We start from the raw sequence: 25,138 nt of genomic DNA, 5'->3' as shown, positions 1-25,138 counted from the left end.
TTTCCTTCCTCTTCAATTTCTGACAATATTGCTTGAATTGGGATCTTTTGCAACTTTTGAATAAGTGGCCATACTTCTTCGTCCTTCTTCCATTCATCCCTTGCTTCGTTTATCCAATTTGGTTGGATAATATAAATAGCAAAAAACAATGCTTCCACATCCTCATCCTTGAAGAGTATTCTCATACGGTAAGGTCGCCATTTTTTAAGTGCATGTAGTATTGCCAACATTTCCTTCTCATGAATAGCTTGCTTGAGATGTAGCAGTAAAAATACCCAATCACTCACATCAAAACATTTTTCACTACGATGTTGATCTACCTGTTGTTTCATTTGATTTTGCACCGAAGTGGCGTTATCCTTTAAAAGTTGGAGAACTTGTTGTTGATGCTCGATATGATCTTTCTCTACTTGAACCTTTTTCTTCTTGATATGTCCTTCTATATTTTGAGGAGTGGTAATTTCTTCCAGTCCTTTACAAGATATGGTCGGATTCATTTCTTGATGCTCGATGTGATATTTCACTTCTTGAACATTTTTCTTCTTGATGTGTCCTTCTATCTTGATAGTTTGAGGAGTGGTAATTTCATCCATTGAATTACAAGATATGGTTGGATTCATTTCTTCTTTCTCGATGTGATCTTTCACTTCTTGCACCTTTTTCTTCTTGATATGTCCTTCTATCTTGAGAGTTTGAGGAGTGGTAATTCTTGCCAATGCTTTACAAGATATGGTCTGATTCATTTCTTCTTTCTCTGGGGTGGTGTCCTGACGTATATCCTCTTCTTTTGATGTTTCTTGATCCTTTTCTTCCTCCTCTTCATATTCTATGTAAAATAATTTCTTCTCAGAACACCTATGACCTTTAGTGCATTTGCTATCACAATTGTAACAAAGCCCTTTTTCTCTTTTTTCTTCCAATTGTTGTGGTGTAACCCTTGTAGGTTGTGGAAGGTTGGGAGAAACAACACTTCCATCTTTATAGTTGTGAGGGGTATGCTTCCTGGTTTCCATAATTTTTCTTTCCATTATGTCACAAAGCCCTTTTACTCTTTCCAATTGTTGTGGTGTTGCTCTAAAGAAGGTGTTGCTCTTTATATCCTCATAATGTGCTATCATTTCCTCCGTGAAAATTCACCACGTAACAAGTTTTTTACGAGAACAAAGCCCTTTGTACCATAAAAATTGATCTGGTTCTAAATATGAAGATGCAATACATACCTTTTGTAACCGTTGTACACCATGTATATCAAAATATTGCTCTATCTGAAGTATCCAATTTACCGGATCCTTGCCATCAAACTTCCTCATCTTGCTTTTTCTTGATTTTAGGAGCTCGACCTTGAAACAATTGTAACTCTGTACTTTCGGATTTTTAAGTTCTGAACTTGTGACCTGTAGTAGCCCTCTGTGTCCTCTTTCCAATGCCACAAGTCTGATCCCAATTGGATTCTCCAAGAAAACGTTATGCACAATCTCCCACAGTGACCTGATTATAGACTAGTTCAGTAGAGCGAACTTGTATGAAGCGCCACGTGTCACTGTTGCAACCTTTGACTCTAAAAAATATATAAGCAGAAACTACAGTCCGTCCTCTTTCTGTACGTTTTTACGAAATTTCAATCCGATTTTCAGAGAGAGAGTTATGACGATTTTCCCGAGGTCACCTGTTTTGAATGTAATTCAAGAGTCTGCAAAAAGGCCAACTTCCTCAGATCATATCTCCGAAAATATCATGCTAAAAGCTCTGAAATTCAGACCCCAGGTTTAGCGCCAATTCTTCTCAAATGGGTTTTTTTTGCGACTTCTGAAACGTCACAGAAACAAAGTTATAGCGATAATGCCACGATGACCTGTTTGGAGCAGCGAAACCCTAGAATCCAAAGCTCTGATACCAAATGTTATGAAACCAGCTCACAAAAAGATAGAAAAGAGAGATCCACGCCTTAGAATTCAGCCTCTTCGAGGTGGCAACCTCCTTTACATTACATAAATGAACAATTCTTGGATGATACAAATGAAAATACCTCCTTTCTATATATAGGAGTCTAAGTGGTCCCAATACAATCAGAGCCTACATAACAATAATATTGTAGGGCACAACAATAACAATAGTGGGCTTCTATGTGGCACAATAGTAACAATATGGGCACTACATGGGTACATCAATATAATAAGTGGGTTATACTAACAACAATAGGGGGTTACACTAGTAGTATAGGGGCCTAACAGAGCTAAATCCCGTGAAGCTCTGGACCTCGGGCTGGTCTATGAAAGCGATTGAAAGGACCATTTTATGTTCCTCTACTATTTTGGTTACAATCAAACCCAGATCGGCAGCATAAGTGGGAACAAATCCTTTGTCTATCCCCGGGATTCGAAACCGGAACTCATTAGCAACCTCAACTATCCATCATGGAAGGCAGATGGATCCTGCATTGTTAGTGACTGCAACACATGGAGGCCTCCTTACAAATGACCAGTGAAAACTGTGTGGGCGGAAATTACACTGGCAATGGAAGAGGAGTACAGTGGCAGGAGAGGGATTTTTGCCAAACAGAGAATTATTAACAGTATCTAAGACTAAATGAATGAAGTTGGTTTGCCATTTCGATCGTCTGTAACCTAAATACATGTATAAAATTCAGACGCGTTGGCTACTTGCAGTGGTTAATAAATCGGGAAGTCCATTGATTAGATGCATCCAGTGGAGTCCGGACAGGCCTGACAGAGAATTGTTGCACAATACGACTTGCTGGTAGAAACACATGACTGCTACTGCACGAACCCAACTTGCCCATGTTCGACCTCTCAGTGTCTTTCTTCGTCGAATCTAGTAGTTGTTTGAATGATTTTGGATACGAAGTGGGGATTTTTGAGTCTTAAATTTACTGGGAGGATAAATTAAATGAAGTGGATTAAGATGCAATGTTTTGGGTGGTAGTTTTTATTTTTAAATCTAGTTAAGTTCATAAGCCTGGTCTTTTTAGAATGGGGTTTCAAAATTTTCATTGATAGGGGTGGTCTCTTTAAAATGAAGTTTCAAAATTTCCATTCTTTAAAAACTAAAAAATTATGAACTTATGGATTTAGTTTAATAATTTAAGAATATGTTTAGTGATATACATAATTTAAAGATGAAATCAAGAATTTCCAAATTAATTTTTTGTTTTCCGCCTTTATTCTTAACTAGCCTCACAAATTCTCAACCTTATAAATCTTTTGATAGCTATCAACTTTCATCAGCCATTCTAGCGTGAATTTGAATGGTTGGAATGGTATAGTAAAAGTTTGCAGTTTCATAATTGAATTCATTTAATAACGGCTCCACGAAAATTAAGGAGATCCACCGGGTTTTCTAAACGCGGAAATGAGAGATTTTGACTTGTCGCCTTCCAATAGGTTTCTTCTATTCCATGGAGAATAATCTCGCACCGTTAACGTTTCGGCCCAAGAAAAACAATGTTTGAAAAATGTACCCGGAGATCAATGAAGATGTATGGACGTGGGGAGCTCAAGATTCTGACTGTAGTACTGTTTTCTTCCTTTGAGTTTATTGCATAAAGTATGTTGGAGACTTGTGCAGTTTACAGATGAGTAAGAAATTAAAAAATAGCCATAAAGCCACGATATTATTGACTTGAGAGAATGTACAAAAATAATCATTTATTTTACAATTGAGTATTACTAGACATTTGGTAATTAGTTATATTTAACCGTATTTGTTATAATTAATTAATATTATTGGTTATAATTAATTCAATTAAAATTTTAAAAGTTATATATAATAAAATAATAAATAATAAATTTATAATAAATTAATAGATTTAATATAATGGGTTATTTCAAGTGGTTGGGCTCAATGGTTATTATCTTCCTAACGGTTTGAAACTCCACTATTGACATAATGAATTATGATGGGTTGATTAATATTGTTGTAATGACTTCATGCCTTTGAATATTGTTGTATTGGCTTAGAGATTTGTGATGGTTGGAACCTTTAATGTTTGGTGCCTTAGAAGCAATCAACAAGGGAATAACAAAAATAGTAAATTGATTTTTTAACATTATTGGAATAGTGGAATTAATTTGTTGAGATTGTGCTCTATTACATTTTGGGACTATTTATATGTGTTTTGATCCATCAATGGGATCAAGAGCATCCATTTCAATTTTTGTTTTGAGTTAAATTGGTACAATATATTCCACTTATATCTTGATAGCAAAAAAATCTAATGCAGTTGTCTTGATCCATAAATTCTATATTTATTTATTTTGTGAGAGTAGGAGGCTACTTAATGGTGTGAATACAGCCCTCTCCTTGGATGAATAACCTCCTAGCTTTATTTCTGCAGCATAAGCCTACTTCCAACAGTCCTCCTCAATGCTCAAGCCTGTGTTAGCTTTATAAGTTGGGGGGGGGGGGGGGGGGGGGGGGGAGGGCGGGGTCGGTGAGGGGCGCGCAGTTTGGGATCCATTTCCAGAGGGATGATATCCACAAATGGTTGGATAGGGGTTCCACAAAGAGAGGAAAGTAGCTCCATGATGGGAGGGATCAGGTCTGAATAGGAATCCATTTAAAGCTTGTTAGTTGAGAAAGATTCAACTAGCAATGCTTCTAGACTTTACTTTTTATTTTTACATGCATTAAGTAATGTGTGCAGGCCATAGTGTAAGACAGTGCATAGCTTCTAATGGAATTTTATGCGTATGTGAAAAATTTGACTAGGGAAGTGCGCATGATTCCTATTGTGGATATTCCACTAGGTAGTTTGTCACAGCAAATCTGATAATATTATATTAAAAATATGAGATTCTACACTATTATAGTTTTATTTAATTTCTAGATCTGTAAAATTAACTGTAATTATTGCATGCATGTAAAATTAAATCAAGAATAAAATTAGAGAATGAAAAAATAGACTCACACACACATAATACACAAGATATTCTCTCTAGGAAACCCTTTCGGGAGAAAACCCAACAAGAAGGTGCGATCGCTTCACTCTCTTTCTCTGTCTGGAAATATGGTTGTAGAGACAAAGAATTAATGTATGTGGCCTATGGGATGGTACAATGCACAAATCCTCTCTCTGTGCTCTATCTCCTATCTCTCATGGCTATCTTTGCTCAACTATGGAACAAAATTCTCTCGAAAGAATGGAATGCCTCTTCCTCCTAGTGGATTGGTTATAACGCAACTCGATAGCCTATTAGTGGTTAATTTTGACTACAAAAAACTATTGACTAAAGTTATAAAATAGACTCTTATAGAGTATTTTACATCAAAAACACGTGGCTAGCCCCTTTTCCATGAAAAATGGAGGTTGATGTGACATCCTCCCAAACTACAGATGTGAAAATAGGAAGGTCAACTTCTGAGTTGCATAAATTTTGCATATAGGCTCTGATTGACATAATTCTTGCACCATTGGAAAGATTTATGTGTGTAGAACAACACGGAAATGTGTTGCAATCAAGCGGAAAAGTTTTACCCCCAAAAAGTGTCATTTGATTCCTCAAAATTCTCCCAGAATGTTTCAAACCCCATTTCGCCAAACTAGGTCCTGTTGTTAAAAACAGTCTCGTGAGCTAATTCCTCCACTTTTTCTACTCAATATGCATCGAGAGGGATGACCAAAAATATAATGATCCAATTTGGATCACACCTCCCCATTTTGAGAGGATTTTTGTCTCCAAACGCTTTTACTGAATGAGTTGAATAAATTTTTCCTCCGCCTTCTCTCTGGTGTACCCTTTAGCTTTGCCCGAAAGTTGTCCCTTCAACCCAATCTACCAAAGGTCTTGTTGTCATTTTCTTGTAGTTTTGGACCTCTTCTACAAAATTGTATCTTCTATCAACTCTGCCTGAGCGTCTGTTCCCAAATCCTCCACAAAAGGTAGGACATGTTCCTCTTCCTAATCTAGCATGGAAGGCTCATAGAGTTTCAAATTCTCCACATTTACAACTGAGTAGATGCGCATATATGGTGCTAAACTGAGTCGCTAGGAATTATCACCAACATTTTCCAGTGCCTTAAAGGGACCATACCTTAGAGCCTTAATTTTCTTACCAGGCCCCTACAGCCTCTCCTTGTTCAACTGTAGCCATACTTTGTCTCCCACCTTGAATGATTTCTCTATTATGTGCTGATGAACCTGGCCTTATACTTCACCTATGAATTTTGCAGTGTTTCCTATACCTGTAGATGGATATGCGTGATCTTCTCTATAAAATTTTCAACCCTCAAAGCATCTCTTATAATGTCTTCCTTCAATACTCCTCATTACCCATATGTAATATCCGAAGGTGAAGGTGGAAAATATCCAAAACAAATTTCAAATGGGGACTTTCTTGTAGAAGTGTCAGCCACTTTGTTATAATAATGATGTATATATACCATATTTTCATCCCAAGCCTTCGAATGCTTCTCATTGTAACTCCTCAAAAGCTGCACCAAATTCATGTTAACCACTTTTTTCTACCCATTTGTGTGTGGATGGAATCTTGTAGATCTCTTCAAATTCGTGTCAATCTTCTTCCACAATGTACTCTAGAATGCACTAATAAATCATGTATCCCTGTCTAAAATGATGCTCCTTGGTATCCCAAAGTGTACCTAGACTTTTCCAAAGAACAAGTTTGTTGCTTCTTGTTCATTCATGGTATTTTTACTTGGCATCACAACACACATCTTGCTAAACCTATCAACTACCACAAACAGGTAGTGATGTCCCTTCCTGGTTGTCAGTAAACCTCCCACAAATTCCATGGAAATGATTTCCCAAGGACGAGTAGGTACAGGTAAGGGATGATTCAAACCCCGTTTCTTGTTGCTAGGCTTGCTGGTACAACAAAGCATGCATCCTCTTATGAACCTAGCTACTTGTTCTTGCATCTTGGGCCAATACACATACCTCTACAAGTTAGCCACGGTCTTCCCTACACCAAATTTCCCTAGAACCTTGGAGGTGTGAGGCTCTCTAATCAGCGGTAAACACTCACCTTTAGGAACACATAGCATAGCCAACCTATAGAGTAACCCATCCTAGAGATGGTAGTCAATGGTGATGTCACCATTGTGCACATGAATCTGACTCTGCAAATGCTGATACACCTCCTTGAAATCCTCATCTTCTCAATATGCCTCTCTATATGCATCATGGGTGAAAAGCTCCATGTGCATAAGAGTCCCCAAATCTTGTAATATTTGATGTGGGTGGCCTTGAAAGCATATCGGCCAACTTGTTTGTGTTTCCCTTCTTATACTTGATCACCAAATGAAACTGTTGTAAGAACCACATCCACTTGTAATGCATAGTCTGTTGTAATTTAATCTGGGCCTGCAGGTATTGTAATGGATGGTGATCCATGTGGATTGTTGTCTCCTTTCCCATCAAATAGTGCTTCCACTAATTAACATATTGCACCATGGAATAGAGCTCCTTATTGTAGATAGGATAGTTAAGAACTGCCCCATGAAATACTCTAGAATGGTAGAAAACAAGCCTTCCTCCTTGCATGAAGAGAACTCCCAAAACATACCCACTTGCATCTGTCTCCACTTCAAAGGGATGTTGCAAGTTTGGTAATGCTAGAACTAGTGCTTCACTGATCTTCTTCTTTAAATCGTCAAAAGCCTTCTTCTACCCTTTTCCCCACTAGAAACTCTTAACACTTGTTGTTATGGCATGGAGCGGTGTTGCTACTACTAAAAACGAGGCTATGAATTTCCTCAGGTATTGTGTCGCTCCAATGGAATTCCTAACCTGAGTAACATTAGTAGGCATTGGTCATTTCATGATGGCCTCCATCTTGGAAGGATCTATCTTCAATTCTCCTCCACCAATCACATATCCTAAATACACCAAGGACTGCTGCGCAAACTCACACTTCTTGAGAATTGCTAGAAGTTGGTGCTTCTTCAATGTTTTGAACATCTACGACAAATGTGAAATATGCTCCTCCCAGGTAGCACTATATACCAGTACATCATCCAAATATACAATACCAAATGAATCTATAACATGGTTCTGTACAACATTCATTAATCTCATAAATGTAGCTAGTGCATTACATAGGCCAAATGGCATAACTAACCACTCATACAAACCTTGCGTGGTTTTGAAGGTGGTCTTCCATGTATCTTCTTCTTTGACTCGAACCTGGAGATATCTAGGCCTTGAGTCCAGCTTGGTGAAACATTTTTCTTGCTACAACTGATCTAGTAGATCATCTATCCTGGGCAAGAGGTATCTGTTCTTGAGTGTGATTTTATTCAATGTCCTGTAATCTATACACATCCGCCAAGTCCCATCCTTCTTTGGCATAATGATGATGGGTGACCCACATGGTGATGTACTTGGTCAAATGAAACCCTGCTCCAGCAGCTGCTGCAGATGTTTCTTCACCTCACTTGCTTCTATAACAGATTTCCTATACAACCCAATATTTGGCAATGGGGAGTCTTGCAATAGATGGATCTCATGCCCTAATTCTCTCCTAGGGGGTAGCCCTTTAGGCTCTCGGAAGTCGTCCTTGTATTCCTGTAAAAACTCCTCAAATTATTGTTTTTTTTCTTAGTAAAACCCTCTAGGGATGCCTTGCCTCTATTGACTCCTCTATAGACTGATTTTCTCTTAAAAACAATAAAACATACTTCTTTCTAGAACTGATCAATTTCTTGGCTTGGTTGGCATTTACTAGTGAAATTTTCGACTTGCGTTTATGCGCATTGATGATGAATTATTTTCCATCCTTGATGAGCCATTACTGGTTAGCTCTCCTCATAAATATTGCATCACACATGTACATGTATGGAATCCCAAACACGACTCCACATACATCAAGGGGAACCACATCCAGATCTACTTCATCAATAAAATCAACACTAATAACAAATCTAATTTTACATTTTTATTACCTTCAGCTCTACATTCTTATGTACCCATTTGAGTGGATATGGATTTGGATGACCACAAACTTCCAGCCCCAACTCCTTGATCAGATATGCTGCAATGAGATTTCATTGTGATCTTGAGTAAAAAAGAGAATCAATCTTCGTCTTATTGACCTATACCTTTGCATGGAAGATTTTGGTCATTCTTTCTCTTCCTGTTGCTGAAGGCTAATCAAATTCACCTCCTTTTGCATTGATGTACAGATGATCTTCTCATCCACGTCCGAGCTACTTTCAACTTGGTTTCTCAAATTAGTGGCCATGAGATTCTTCTTCTTATTTTCTTTCTTCTAGTTCTTCGAGTTTAGCTCTGGATGCAACTTCCAGCACTTCTCCTATGTATGGCCATCAATGTTGCAACGATTGCTAAGATCTTTGTACTGGTGTGTTGTGGCTGTCGTCTTTCTATCTTCTCCCCCTTTCTTCTTCTTCTTCCCATCCTTAGAAGCGTCTTGTTGCTCCTTTTTCTTCGATCCACTTGATTGCACTCTTTTCAGGCCTATGTTCTCTAGGTATTGTGCCTGTACACAAGCCTCATCCACCATTTTGGGCTTTAACAACATCAATTTCTCATGCAGATGGAGGTACAGACCCCCCAAATACTTGAGGAGTACATCTGGGTTCTCTGGAGAGATACCCAACATTATAGCCATCTCTCTGAATTTTGTGGTGTACTCCTACATGCTTTGGCTTGGCTTTTGCCTGAAGTAACGCCACCAGATCCACTCATCTTCCACATATGCAATGGGATAAAATTGTGAATTAATGAGGGTTTTAAAATCCTCCCACTTAGTCACTGGAGGTTCTCCCTCCAACGTCAGGGTTTTTGTGTGGCTCACCCATCAAGTTAGTGCATGACCCTCCAATTTTAGTCATGCAAATGAGATCTTCTGTCCTTCCTCGATCTAATGGACACTGAAATAAACTTCTAGTTGCTACAATGAGTGGTTCAGCTTCAGAGCATCAATCTCATCATGGTATGGCTTGATATCGACTTTTTCTTCCACTTTAAAGAAGGATTGGTTCACGACACTCAAATCCACTTCATATGACACTTGTTCATGACTTTTTTTCTTAATTAATCAATTACCAAAAATGGCATAACTATTTTGGAGATAAATCTCGATCTTTTATTTGTGTATACTACAAAGAATATTCTTAGAGGTTAAATCCCTACCATCCACTTAATAATTATTTATAATTAAACTAAAATTATAGAAACCCTATTTCAAAATAGACATACTATATATACAATTAAAAGAATTGAAAATTGAACACAATTTTTTTGGAAATTAAGTATGTACAAGCAATTTTCTTATTGTGCACTTTCCAATGTTGTAATGTAATGTTTAACATTTTGACTAAGTTGTGAAAAAAATAATAAAAAATCTACAAAAATAAAATTAAATAAAAATATTAATGTAATGCACCCAATATGGTAGTGACGTTCTAATGTAATGTAATATTTAACATTTTGGCTAAGTCAAATTACATAAAAAGGAAAATTAAATAAAAAATAATGTAAATATTTTAACTCGGTTTTAAAAAATAAAACTAATGAAATAAAAATAACCTTATAAAAATAAAATAAAAATAAAAATGGCTTACGGTATTGACCCATGGTATTCATGTGGATTGTAGTCTATATAAAGGGGGAAATTAAACCAACCTAGATCCAAGCCCAGAGGGATCAAATCTCTTTTCACTCTAAAAGAGGTTTTCATATCAACATGTCTGACCCCTCTCTACGCTTGTAGATCCAGAGTTGAGATGGATCTAGGCTAGTTACACACACCCACCCTAATTTCAATTTCAAAATATTTATTATATTACAAACTTTTTTATATATTATAACTTTAAAAAACCTCTCTTAAAACATTTCAAAGTATAAAATTAAAATTTTACAGAATAAATTTTGAATTAAATAGATATTACTCAACATAATCATCACTAATGTAAAACATCACTTTATATTTTTTCGAATATATATTTAAAAAATAATAAATTTAATTTAATTTAAAAATGTAACTACATGCTCCCAAAATATTTAAATTTGATTTAAAACCCTTTTTTTTGTAAGCTTTAGAAATATATTTATATTATGAAGCAAAGTTTGTGGGATCCCATAAACAAATAGACTGAAGAAATCATATTCCATGATCGTCGGTTTATCCAAAAAGAACAACAGGAATAAAACGTAGCCCATTAGTAGTTACATACATGGGTGCATGTTGGGCAATCTCACAAAATAGTGCACACATATAACATTCAGAGGCATATCGAAAGCCATAAAACCATAGGAGAAGTAGACATAGCATATACAAAAATGAGGAGCCAAGTGCTAGAAAAGACCATTAGTCTACTATAATTCGTCGAGAAAGAGCATTGGATTTGCCTTGTGGTGGAGCTTCTGCTGGTGCATTGATAACAACTAGGTTGTGAGTGTGATCCATAGTCTGAATTAGACACAACATAATGTTCTACCCATGTTAATGTCGTGACAATATAGTCTAGATTGTACCTAATATCTTCGAGGATCCTCCTAATCTCCTCTTGTCCTCCAAATAACTAGTAGTGATCAACTTGCTTATCAGTCACGACCATTTGAAGCAAGGTTTCTAGTTGATAGTGCAGAGCCAGAGAGTGGAGAAAATGAAGTCCCCTTTTGTGAAATTTTCATAATCTAGATTCCACCTAAAGGTGTTGCGACTAATTTCAGTATCATAAAATATATTTGATAACTGAATTCCTTGGCTTCTAAGTGAAGGATCTCATTCCTCACTTACGGGGGCACAAATCAAAGTGGTAAGCCACTTAGTGCCACCCAAATAGTGTTGGGTAATTTTTGATGGGAAAATACCAAAACCAATCAAGCAAATACCATAGAGCCAATGCTCTGTTTCATTTCTTCCAGAATATTTACACAGGGAAGCTTTTAAAAACTAATTAAATCAGAACAGTCCATTACACAGTCACAAAACAAACTTCTATTGATTTAAAACAAAAATCTGATACAAACTTCATCCTCTTTGCTGAGAGGGATTGACAAAACAACCTCTGTGTCGCTCACTTCTAATTTTCCACTGCTGTGGATATTACAAAAACAGTTTCGTACTATTCCTGTGTTTTACAATGACAAACAAACATTACATGCCTCCTCTTTTCTATTTCTCGCACTGCTATGCGTTCAATACATGTTCTATGAACAACACCACGCGCAGACACGCTCTCTCTCTTTTTTTTATGTAAAAAAAAACATACGTATATAACCAAAACATAAAAACATTATGTGTCGTAAGGAAATTAAGACAACTACCTACTTTCTACGAACAACAATGAATACATTAAATTTCCCTTCTCGGCGGTCAACGCAATGCCTAACACTCCACGCAAAATTTCGATTTGACGCTGGTGGAATGCACATTCGGGAAATCGACGGCGGAGATCGCGTGCCCAGGTGATCCGACGAGGTTCGCTAGCCAACCTCGGGAAAACCAATCGACCTTTAACGTCCGGGGAGCAAGCGGTATGGCGGATGTACAAGGGACGCGTGGCGGAGTTTGATTGTGTCGGAGCCCTTCATACGGAAACAGCCTTTTGCCAAAGGCGGTGCGGGGAGACCGGGGCGGTTTTACCAAAACTGCCGCGCTGTTTAAAATTACAAATTTAACACTCCCCTTTAATTTTAACAGCCGCACGTTCGGTCATTCCCAAGCATTTTCTCAAAAATTCGAAACTCTTCTGAACCAGTGGCTTTGTCAAGATGTCTGCAACCTGTTCCTGGGTCCTGCAATGTTCTAGGATGATTTCGCCATTGTTCACCAATTCTCTGATGTAGTGAAACCTTGTATCGATGTGTTTCGTTCTCTTATGAAACACTGAATTCTTTGACAAAGCAATAGCTGAGCTATTGTCACAAAAGATCACAGTTGCTTTTGCCTGCTCTTGGCCTAGGCTTCTCAACATCCTTCTCATCCAAACTGCTTGACATGCTGCTGCTGTCGCTGCCACATATTCAGCCTTTGCTGTAGACAATGCTACAATGGACTGCTTCTTAGAAGCTCATGAAATGGCTCCTGAACCCATATGAAAAACATAACTGGAGGTGCTCTTCCGATCATCTACACTTCCAGCCCAATCGCTATCAGTGTATCCAACCAAATCTGAATGTTCTGAGGCATGATATAAAATTCCAAACATTTTGGTGCCTTTGACATACCTCAAAATTCTTTTTGCTGCCTGCCAATGTGCCTCCTTTGGCCTCTCCATGAATCTGGAAATCAAACTAACAGCATACATTAAATCAGGCCTAGTTGCTGTTAAATACATAAGGCTGCCTACAACACTTTTGTACAAACTAGGATCAAAATCCTTGCTGTTGTCCTCTCTGCTGAGCTTTAATCCCATCACTGTGGGAGTGATGGCTGCCTTGCATTCTTGCATGTTAAATCTGCCCAAAACTTGATTTACATATCTTGCTTGAGATATAAAAATTCCTTTTTCATTTTGATCTACTTCTATGCCTAAGAAGTATCTCAACAAACCCATGTCAGTCATTTCAAATTCATCCTTCATGACTGATTTAAAATTCTCAATAAGATAAATATCATTTCCAGTGAAAATAACATCATCTACATACAAGACAACAATTAAAATTTTACCATCCTTTTCCTTGATGTAGACTGTGGGTTCTCCTTCACATTTGTCAAATTCATTATCCAATAGATATGAATCTATCCTGCTGTACCATGCTCTTGGCGCTTGCTTCAGCCCATAAAGAGCTTTCTTCAATTTGCACACTTTGTGCTCTTCACCTTTCTTCTCATATCCGAGAGGTTGTTCCACATAAACCTCTTCCATTAACACTCCATTTAGGAATGCTGATTTCACATCCATTTGGTAGACTTTCCATTTGTTTTGAGCTGCTATGGACAGCACTTCTCTCACTGTTTCCATTCTTGCAACCGGGGCGAAAGTCTCCTCATAATCTCTTCCATACTGCTGCTTGTAGCCTTTGACAACTAGCCTTGCTTTATGCCTTTCAATCTTGCCTTCAACATTGCTCTTGGTCTTGTAGACCCATTTCACACCAATGACTTCTTTGCCTTTTGGTAGTTCAACCAAATCCCATGTTTTGTTTCTCTCTATGGCATTCATCTCCTCATCCATAGCTTCTATCCATTTCCTATCTTTAATTGCATCCTCGAAATGAATAGGATCATCAACATGACAAAACAAGGCAAATAAGGAATTCATTCCTTCATCATAAATTTCACTTAGATTTCTAAATTTCTTACCTCTTTCACGTGGTGTGCAAGTGCTTGAAGGTGCACTTGAATTTCCTCCTTGTGGTGTGCTTGGAGAAGCACTCTCATTGATCCTCAATGGTGTTCCTTGTTGTTCTTGTGTTGGTGCTGCTGTTTGGGGATTCATTTCAGCCACCTCCTCTTCATCCTCATCATGAGACAAACAGTTTTTAATGTTCACTGTTTTCTCTATGCTTCCATCCCAAGCTTCTTCCTCAATGAATTGAACATCCCTGCTTACAAAAAATTTCTTGGTAGATGGGATATACAGCCTGTAGGCTTTGGATTCATCACTATATCCAACAAGGATACATTTCTCCCCTTTGTTGTCCAACTTCCTCCTTAGCTGATCCGGAATGTGTGCATAGGCCACACACCCAAAAACTCTCATGTGGGTGACTCCTTGCTTTCTCCCACTCCATGCCTCTTCCGGCACTTTGTTCATGACTGCTTTTGTAGGACACCTGTTCAAAATATAAACTGCACAATGTACAGCTTCAGCCCAATACTCATTTGGCAAATGCTTTGCCTTCAACATGCTCCTTGCCATCTCCATGATGGTTCTGTTCTTCCTTTCAGCAACTCCATTTTGTTGTGGGGTGTACCGAGTTGTAAACTGTTTATGAATTCCATTTTCTCTACAAAACTTTAAGAATTCATTAAAGATATACTCACCTCCTCTATCAGTTCTCAAAACTTTTATATGCAGCCCGCTTTAGTTCTCCACAAGTGCTTTGAAATTTTGGAATTTCTCAAACACTTCACTTTTGTTTTTAAGGAAATATGCCCAAGTTTTTCTTGTAAAGTCATCAATGAATGTTAAGAAATATTGGCTGCCTACTAATGATGGAGCTTGCATCGGTCCACATAAATCTGAGTGGATGATCTCTAAGGGTGCCTTTGCCCTTATGCTTTTCCCTGATGGAAAACTTTCTCTATGTTGTTTGCCCAATATACAACCTTCACAAAGGCTGTCCGGCTTCTCTATCAATGGTAATCCTCTTACCATTCCTTTTATGCTTAATAGGTTTAGACCTCCAAAATTTAGATGCCCGAATCTCAAGTGCCATAACCAGTTTCCATCCTTTGGCACGCTTTGGAAGGCCTCTTGGGTGACTGCTGCCATTTCCTTCTTGTTCTTCAAGTCTGCCCTGATCCGGAGAGGGAACATCCTGTTCCTTGTCATCTTCACTTCAACAATGCATCTTTTGCTGGGTGGTATATCCATGATGGTGCATACATCATTTTCAAAGAAAACATTGTACCCCTTATGGACAAGCTATCCAATACTCAAGAGGTTACATCTCATTCCGGGGACATAGTAGACATCTGCTATGGTTTTCCTTTCTCCTTGCTTTGTAAATATTTTTACCTCCCCTTTTCCCATAACAGAGATTTTACTATCAGTTCCTAGTGTGACTTCTGATTTCACATTTTTATCTAGGGCAGAAAAGAAGGCTATGTTCCCTGTCATATGGTTGCTGCAACCTGAGTCTAAAAACCATATGTCTTCACTATGTGTTTCAGCCATGTTACAAGCTAACAAGACATTTTCATGACTGTTGTTTTCTCTTGTAACATTTGCATTTTGTCTACTGTTCATATCATGTTGTTTCTTTCTACAATCACTTGCATAATGTCCATACTTTTTGCAATAATAGCATTGAACATTAGATTTATCATACCTTTGTCCTTGAGCATGATACTGTTCTCTTTGTTGGCTGCTGCCTTGGCCTTGGTTCTGATTTGGATTGCTGCCTCTTCCTTGTGCATTTGCTGGGTTGTTCCTTCCACCTCTGTTCTGGCTTCTGCCTCTTCCTCTTTTGTTTCCTCTGCCTTGACCTCTTCCTCTTCCAAAGGACATCTGGGTCTTGAAGGCTTGCTCAAGAGATGAGTTTTCATTCCTACTCAACCTCTGCTCATGTGTTATCAGTGACGCATGTAGCTCATCAACTGAATAGTTTGAGAGATCCTTTGTCTCTTCAATGGTGGTGACTATGGCATCAAACCTTGAGGGTAAGACCCTCAATATTTTCTCCACAATCCTTCTATCTTCAATGGTTTCTCCATGAGTTCTCATTTGTGTGATTACACCAATCACATGAGTGAAGAATGAGTCAATGTTATCTGACTCCTTCATGTTCAAGTTCTCAAAATCCTTTCTCAGCAATTGTAGTTTTGCTGTCTTCACTCTCTCCATGCCTTGATAGGCTGTCTTGAGGGTTTGCCATGCTTCATTTGTTGTCTTAGTTGCTGCTAACCTTGGAAATATACTCTGGTCTACTGCTAGATACAATAAACATACGGGCTTTTGAATCCTTTTTCTTATTGCTCTTCAGCAGATCCTTCTCTCCCTGAGTTAATGCATTGAACTCAAATTCATCTGCTGGTTCTTCAAAACCTTCCTCAACTATTTCCCATAAATGTTGAGAGGCAAACAGGGCTGTCATGGTTATTGCCCAATAGTCATAGTTTTTCCCATTAAACTGTGGGAGCTGGGTGTTAAACATACCCATGCTTGTGCTTGTCATTCCTTTCATTTTGAACTAAGGCTTTAAAACCTTGACTGTGTGTATAAACACTGACTGTTCCAACAGTAACAAACAAGATAGCTATGACGAATACCTGAATCCTTCATTGTCTGAGTCTTCTGTCTGCCTGAGAAGTTTTGCTGCAGCAACAACCTTCTCCCTTCAGCTTCTTTAACTTCTTTAAAGAGCCTGGACTAGCTCTGATACCATTGTTGGCTAATTTTTGATGGGAAAATACCAAAACCAATCAAGCAAATACCACAGAGCCAATGCTCTGTTTCATTTCTTCCAGAATCTTTACACAGGGAAGCTTTTAAAAACTAATTAACTCAGAACAGTCCATTACACAGTCACAAAACAAACTTCTATTGATTTAAAACAAAAATCTGATACAAACTTCATCCTCTTTGCTGAGAGGGATTGACAAAACAACCTCTGTGTCGCTCAATTCTGATTTTCCACTGCTGTGGATATTACAAAAACAGTTTCATACTATTCCTGTGTTTTACAATGACAAACAAACATTACATGCCTCCTCTGTTCTATTTCTCGCACTGCTATGCATTCAATACATGTTCTATGAACAACACCACGCGCAGACACGCTCTCTCTCTTTTTTTTTATGTCAAAAAAAACATACTTATATAACCAAAACATAAAAACATTATGTGCCGTAAGGAAATTAAGACAACTACCTACTTTCTACGAACAACAATGAATACATTAAATTTCCCTTCTCGGCGGTCAACGCAATGCCTAACACTCCACACAAAATTTCGATTTGACGCTAGCGGAATGCACATTCGGGAAATCGACGACGGAGATCGCGCGCCCAGGTGATCCGACGAGGTTCGCTAGCCAACCTCGGGCAAACCAATCGACCTTTAACGTCCGGGGAGCAAGCAGTATGGCGGATGTACAAGGGACGCGTGGCGGAGTTTGATTGTGTCGGAGCCCTTCATACAGAAACAGCCTTTTGCCAAAGGCGGTGCGGGGAGACCGGGGCGGTTTTACCAAAACTGCCGCGCTGTTTAAAATTACAAATTTAACAAGTAGATACTGACGACGAGAGGTGGATGCTCCTCTCGCACCACCTTGGCAACTCGCTTAGCACATCAGAGGAGCCATGAAAACAAAAAGTATAGAAAAACTTAATTGGGTTGATGAAACGAGGGTGAAATAAATGGTGTAAGAAGAGATATTTGATATGACTAGAAATTGAACCCAAAGACGACAAGAGTAAAGGGGTGATAGTTCGGTAATGTAGGGACTCGAATGAGAGTGTAGGCGAAACATTAGAAGGACGTCATCAACCAAGAACAATGTAAACACCCTTATACTCTTATGAATGGAAACTTCCTTTTGGGAGTGTATTTGTAGTAGGGAGAGGCATATGAGGATTGTACCAACTAGCCTTGGGAAGACTAGGCCCGTAATGTGTTCAGAACCAAATTGAAAATGTGCCCAAGTACTAGACACCACATACCATGACTAGACAACTAAACTAAATGAAATGTATCCAAAGTTAGAAATTTGGGAGGATGCAAAAGGCAACACAAGGACCAGCTCAAAACAAGGACCCATCGTTGTGTTGTGTAGAAAGAGAACAAAAAACATGGGCACTTGCAATAACAAGCCAAACTACCAAACCAAAGAGATACACAGTGACCCATGAATTGAAAACAAACACTGAAACAAGGAGGTAGTTATATAGAGCGACGTTTAGCGAATTTGCAGAGCGCCAACAAAATATTGTGTCAACCACTGCAATCCTGGAAACCCTAGTGAAGATTCGCAACCGTGGGGCTAAATTCCTGCGCTTATAAAGAAAACCCAAAACTTCCTCAACGATCATAAGCCAAAGAGGGATAAGTGTTCCTTATATACACTCACTTAACACTCGCATTACACACCAACTTCATGTGAACCTTCCTCTAAAATGCATCCATGATCAAACTCGAAAGCTAGAAATTGCAAACCAAGAGGTCCCTCTCCCGCCACTTGCCTACAGTTATGGCAATCTGACAAAGTTTGTTGTGGTTGAGCCCTAAGAGGGTAAAATCACCACACATAGGTCATAGCTAGATAGGTGGTGACCTCAGCTCTCTTCGTCCTTCTTCTTCATTGCCTTATAACACATGTCAATCATGCGTGCTCACGTGGTTGGAAACCTTAAAAACACCCCATCCATGTAATTTGATTTAAAACCTTAATAGATAATTGCTTTCATATTTTATATAAAGGCTTAAACTACAATTTCTCTTCGCTTTTGTTAGAAATCGTAATTACTCCGGCATGTGGAGTTGGCTAAACATAGAGAGTCAATTAACTAAGTGATTGAGTGGTTGAGTGTTGAGTCAAGTCAAATTAAGTGACAGACCACTTTGAGTGTGTGGTTGCATGTCAAGATATTTAGGCAAGTAGTTAGTTGGAAAGGATAAATACCCTTCACCAGGTTCATTATAACTATCATGTTTGATGTGTGAATTCATACTTTGTGTCTTCTGCCTTTCCAACAGCTTTATGTAAACAGTGCTAAATAATTGAATCGTCAAGCAACTTCATGGGTCATGTCTAGGCGACTTCTTTGAGCTTTGGGCAAATTCACAAAGATCTCCTCCGTTTCAAATCTCCAACATACTTTATGCAATAAACTCAAAGGAAGAAAACAACACTACAGTCAGAATCTTGAGCTCCCCACATCCATACATATTCATTGATCTCCGGGTATATTTTTCAAACATTGTTTTTCTTGGGCCGAAACGTTAACGGTGCGAGATTATTCTCCATGGAATAGAAGAAACCTATTGGAAGGCGACAAGTCAAAATCTCTCATTTCCGCGTTTAGAAAAGCCGGTGGATCTCCTTAATTTTCGTGGAGCCGTTATTAAATGAATTCAATTGTGAAACTGCAAACTTTTACTATACCATTCCAACCATTCAAATTCACGCTAGAATGGCTGATGAAAGTTGATAGCTATCAAAAGATTTATAAGGTTGAGAATTTTTGAGGCTAGTTAAGAATAAAGGTGGAAAACAAAAAATTAATTTGGAAATTCTTGACTTCATCTTTAAATTATGTATATCACTAAACATATTCTTAAATTATTAAACTAAATCCATAAGTTCATGATTTTTCAGTTTTTAAAGAATGGAAATTCTGAAACTTCATTTTAAAGAGACCACCCCTATCAATGAAAATTCTGAAACCCCATTCTAAAAAGACCAGGCTTATGAACTTAACTAGATTTAAAAATAAAAACTACCACCCAAAACATTGCATCTTAATCCACTTCATTTAATTTATCCTCCCAGTAAGTTTAAGACTCAAAAATCCCCACTTCGTATCCAAAAGCATTCAAACAACTACTAGATTCGACGAAGAAAGACACTGAGAGGTCGAACATGGGCAAGTTGGGTTCGTGCAGCAGTAGTCATGTGTTTCTACCAGCAAGTCGTATTGTGCAACAATTCTCTGTCAGGCCTGTCCGGACTCCACTGGATGCATCTAATCAATGGACTTCTCGATTTATTAGCCATTGCAAGCAGCCAACGCGTCTGAATTTTATACATGTATTTAGGTTACAGACGATCGAAATGGCAAACCAGCTTCATTCATTTAGTCTTAGATACTGTTAATAATTTTCTGTTTGGAAAAAATCCCTCTCCTGCCACTGTACTCCTCTTCCATTGCCAGTGTACTTTCCGCCCACACAGATTTCACTGGTCATTTGTAAGGAGGCCTCCATGTGCTGCAGTCACTAACAATGCAGGATCCATCTGCCTTCCATGATGGATAGTTGAGGTTGCTGATGAATTCCGGTTTCGAATCCCGGGGATAGACAAAGGATTTGTTCCCACTTATGCTGTCGATCTGGGTTTGATTGTAACCAAAATAGTAGAGGAACAGAAAATGGTCTTTTGAATCGCTTTCATAGACCAGCCCGGAGTCCAGAGCTTCACGGGATTTAGCTCCCCTGTTCCCAAGTCAAATGCTGTGGTTGAAGAGCCCGTGTCATTTGTTATATGAGCATTCGCATTGTCCATTGTGGTTGCTGCAGAAATGAGAAAAAATGAATCGAAACTGAAATTGGGCTTCTGGAATTTGACCCCAGGCTTTCAAATTTGTTGATAACTTGAGCTTCCTAGAATCATACTTGTAGTCATGAGAGCAGATTTGATTGCGGAGGCGCGAATTTCTTCCAAATTGCTAATGTCGTGGAGAGCCTTTGCAGAACTTATCGTTTAACACAACATGCCCTGCGAATAAGTAGTCCGGATGAATCGTGGAAGGTTTGAACTTTCAATTCAAAAATGTGCGCGCCCATCTGTGCAATTTGATATGAAATTTGCGCGCCCAACTGTGGAGTTTGAACTCCTCCACACATCATTTGACATTAAATACATGTGGGTACATGTCATTAACTACATCGGAGAGCGGGAAGTCTGAGCAGTGAACCACGCTGCAGCCGGTGCGCTGTAGTCGCCGGAAAATCCCTATGCGTAGATGGTATGTATAACATGAGGTAAGTATGGGTTGCTGACATACATAGATGGGCTAGCCTGCATAGGGGCATTTAATACCCAATGTATGGCTGGTTAGCTCTTGCCATTGTGCATGACGAGCTGCCAAACCTGGTTTCAGGCAATGAAAATTTGTCCTACTATCTGATATTCGCTTTCTGACAGTCATCTATAATCGACGACAGTATTGGGCACGACGAGCTGCCAAACCTGGTTTCAGGCAATGAAAATTTGTCCTACTGTCTGCTATTCTCTTTCTGACAGGTATCTACAATCGACGACAGTATTGGGCACAACGAGCTGCCAAACCTGGTTTCAGGCAATGAAAATTTGTCCTATTGTCTGCTATTCGCTTTCTGACAGTCATCTATAATCGACGACAGTATTGGGCACGAGCTGCAATGAAAATTTGTCCTACTATCTGCTATCCGCTTTGTGACAGGCCCAATACCAATTGTGCGACTCTTTCAAGTTCGTCCATTTAAGTTTTGTTTCACGTCGGCAATGTAATACGATTTTGTGGACCAATGAATCGGGGCCATGCACTGCAGTACGTAGGGAAACAATTATTCTCTGTTTTTATTAATGATTATTTCACAATGGAAAACAATGCAGTAGGTAGTGAAAAAATTATTGCTTCTCTGTTTATATGTATTGATTATTTCACAATGGAAAAAAATGGAAATTTTAGTGGGGTTTTGAAAATATCAGGCAGGCATTTTTGGAAATCTGGTTTATAGATGTTATTTTTCAAAATTTTAGATGATGAGGGATTTTTGATGGTGTTTAATCTATTTTCACCATCAAAACATGATTCAAGTATTGTTACTGTCAATTTTTTTGAAAAAAATACTAAGATTCCAAAATAATTACTATTAGATAATTTCCATAGTTACCAAATTCCAATTTCCCACTAAAAACTTAAATCCAAAAAGTCTAATAAATAAATATATATTTAAAAAATCACCCTTCTAAACTTATTTATGTAAAATATGTCAAATAAATAATAACCACTTTCACAGATTTTATTTTTCCTATTTTTTTAGCTTTCCAACACTACACAACCAAATAAAATAAAAAAATAATTATTTTCCAATTTACACATTTTTCGAAACTAGCACTAACCCCTGACTCCCTTCAAATTTTCTATTATATACCTGACTTATGCGTTTTCATTCCAAAAGTCTAAACGTAAAAAGTAATGCACAACCCCGATATCATTTTATGTCAAATTCCCAACTTATTGCTTTCTAGCACTGTTTTATGTCAAATTCCTAACTTATTCCTTCCCAGAACTATTTGTAAACATTGGTTATCCACGTACAAGATTAAGACCTAAACTTAGTGAATATTACTGGTATTTAAAAAACATATTATACTCAACCAAAGTATATGTTAAATATAAATATATATTTAACTTATATGTGTTAAATATATGATATAAATTCATTTTAACCACCGATTAAGAGCACGTTGAGAAAGATTGAATTTAATGAGTTTGAAATATTTTATTATTATATTATATTTTTTTTAATTAATATATTTTTAAATGTATATAAATATTATTTAATTTTGTATATTGAATTTTTTTGGTTATTAATTGTTATTGTAATTTTAATTATTTAATTTTTGGGTATTTTAATATTTTGTTATAGTTAATATTATTATTTTATTTATTTTTCATAATATTGATATTGAAATAAATTACATAATAGGTGATAATATAGAGTTGGATTACACTTTTTTTTGCAAGAGAGGACGCATTTAGGTGGAAAAAAAGATGGATTGGTTGAGCAATTTAAGCACTTGATCGAATACTAAAAAAATAGCTCAATTGAGGGTTACAAGCAAACCCTCAATCGAAATATAGGGCTCGATTGAGCTATTTTTCCCTATTAAATTGTGTGTCTGTGGTATGTTTGCATTATTTGTACAGACTGTGGGACATTTTAGAGCTCAACCGAGAGTGTTTAGGTAGCTCAATCGAGAGTATTGGAGCTCGATCGGGCAATTGGAACATGGAGCATTCAAATGAATCTAACTGGTCATTGAAGTAACTAAGCATGGAGTAACTACTCATGAAGTTTTAATCAAAATCCCAAGGCACAGATCTACACTACTGCATTGTGGACATTATTTCACAATTTAAAACAAGAATTTCAGACATGCAAGAAGAAATGACACACATGCAACAAATATTTTTATCCAGGGAAAACAATTTGCTAAAAACCCCAATTCCTCTTGCATTAATCAAATGAAATAGATATGTATTACAATTGTTTTGCTCAATTGAGCTCACCTTGCAAGTGTATAACCTATCTCTCTGCTCATTGAAGGCCTCTGACCCAGACTTTGTCAAATTTTCCTCCAGCTTGAGCTTAGATTTCTTTGCGTTGTTCCTTGAGAAACTAGCCCCAATTATTTAGGAAAATCCCTCAATTAAATTGTGAAATTCCTTTAGGTTGATCATCTCACTGCATGTAACACCTATACACTCAAAACTAGTCTACAACTGATGTCACATTGCCTTGGTATCTCCACCTTGATTGGGTAACTTGAATTCTATGCATGCATTATCTATTTTGGGTTGATTGATTAGTTAGTTCAATGATCATTGAGCTTGACTGAAGTCCCACTGCTTAACTGACCTTCCAGTGGCTCCTCCAAAAGTTGGAACTAGTTTAATTAAAAACAACTTGATATGATTGACTTTGATTGCTACAACTTAGCAATCACACATGCAGAATTGAACTCTAATTCCTCCAAATTGAATTTACTGAGTAAAATAGGTGACACAAACCATGTCACACAAGCTAACATCATCTAAGTTGTCTACTGATGTGGAAATTCGAATGTTCTCAATTTAATCAAGGCAAAATCAAATTGAGAATTTCTTGTTGCATTTTTCAACACTCCTTCTCAGTAAGAAAGGGATTATTCACCACCCATATCCCGCACTTGTGGAACTCAAACTTCCCTCTTGACAAGGCGTTTGTCAAAATATTAGCATGTTGTTCCTTTGTCAAAATGTATTGCAACAGCATTGTACGCCTCTGCACATAGTCCCGTAAATGGTCGTACCATATAACTTTATGCTTGGATTGATTGTGAAAAATAGGATTTTTAGATAGCTTGATGAAACTCTGATTATCATAGTAGATCATGGTTGGATCCATCATTTGACCAAACAATCCATCAAGTATCTTTCTCATCTACTATGATAAGATTTTGGCTTCAGTATCAAGTTTCAGTGTCAATAAGATTTTGGCTTGAGTATTAAATAACGTGTTCATTTCCATCATCATCATCTTGAACTAATACCATGGCAATAGTACTGTCGGTTGTGGCCAAGTATAATAAATAATTGCGGTGGTAATTAGTGGGATGCATTAAAGGAGCACTAATGAGGGAGTTCTTTAATGCATCAAAAGATCTTTGAGCGATTTCATCCCAAATAAATGGGATCGATTTATTTAGCAAATGAGTAAATCCCTGATAAGTTCAACATAATTAGGTACAAAACGACGAAGGAAATTAGCTTTCCCTTGCAAGATCTGAAATTGGTGTAAATATGATGGAGGGCGTAAATTCACAATGGCCTCTACTTTGAGGGGTTCAATCCAAATGCCTTCTTTAGATACAAAAAACCCTAGGAGACGACTAGATTCGACGCAAAAGACACACTTATGTGAATTTAAACGAATATTGTAGTGTCTACATTGAAGAAAAATCACTCGAAGGTGGTTAGGATGGTCATAACGCTTAGCAGAATGTGTTGGTAAGTCATCAAGATACGCTTGAACGATGTGTTTAATGTC

The sequence above is a fragment of the Pinus tabuliformis genome, chromosome J, assembly GCF_031772625.1.
Source record: "Pinus tabuliformis cultivar Carrire ecotype Pingquan chromosome J, CPIR1, whole genome shotgun sequence".
NCBI classification, from domain to species: Eukaryota; Viridiplantae; Streptophyta; class Pinopsida; order Pinales; family Pinaceae; genus Pinus; species Pinus tabuliformis.
Note: the sequence above shows the minus strand (reverse complement) of the source record.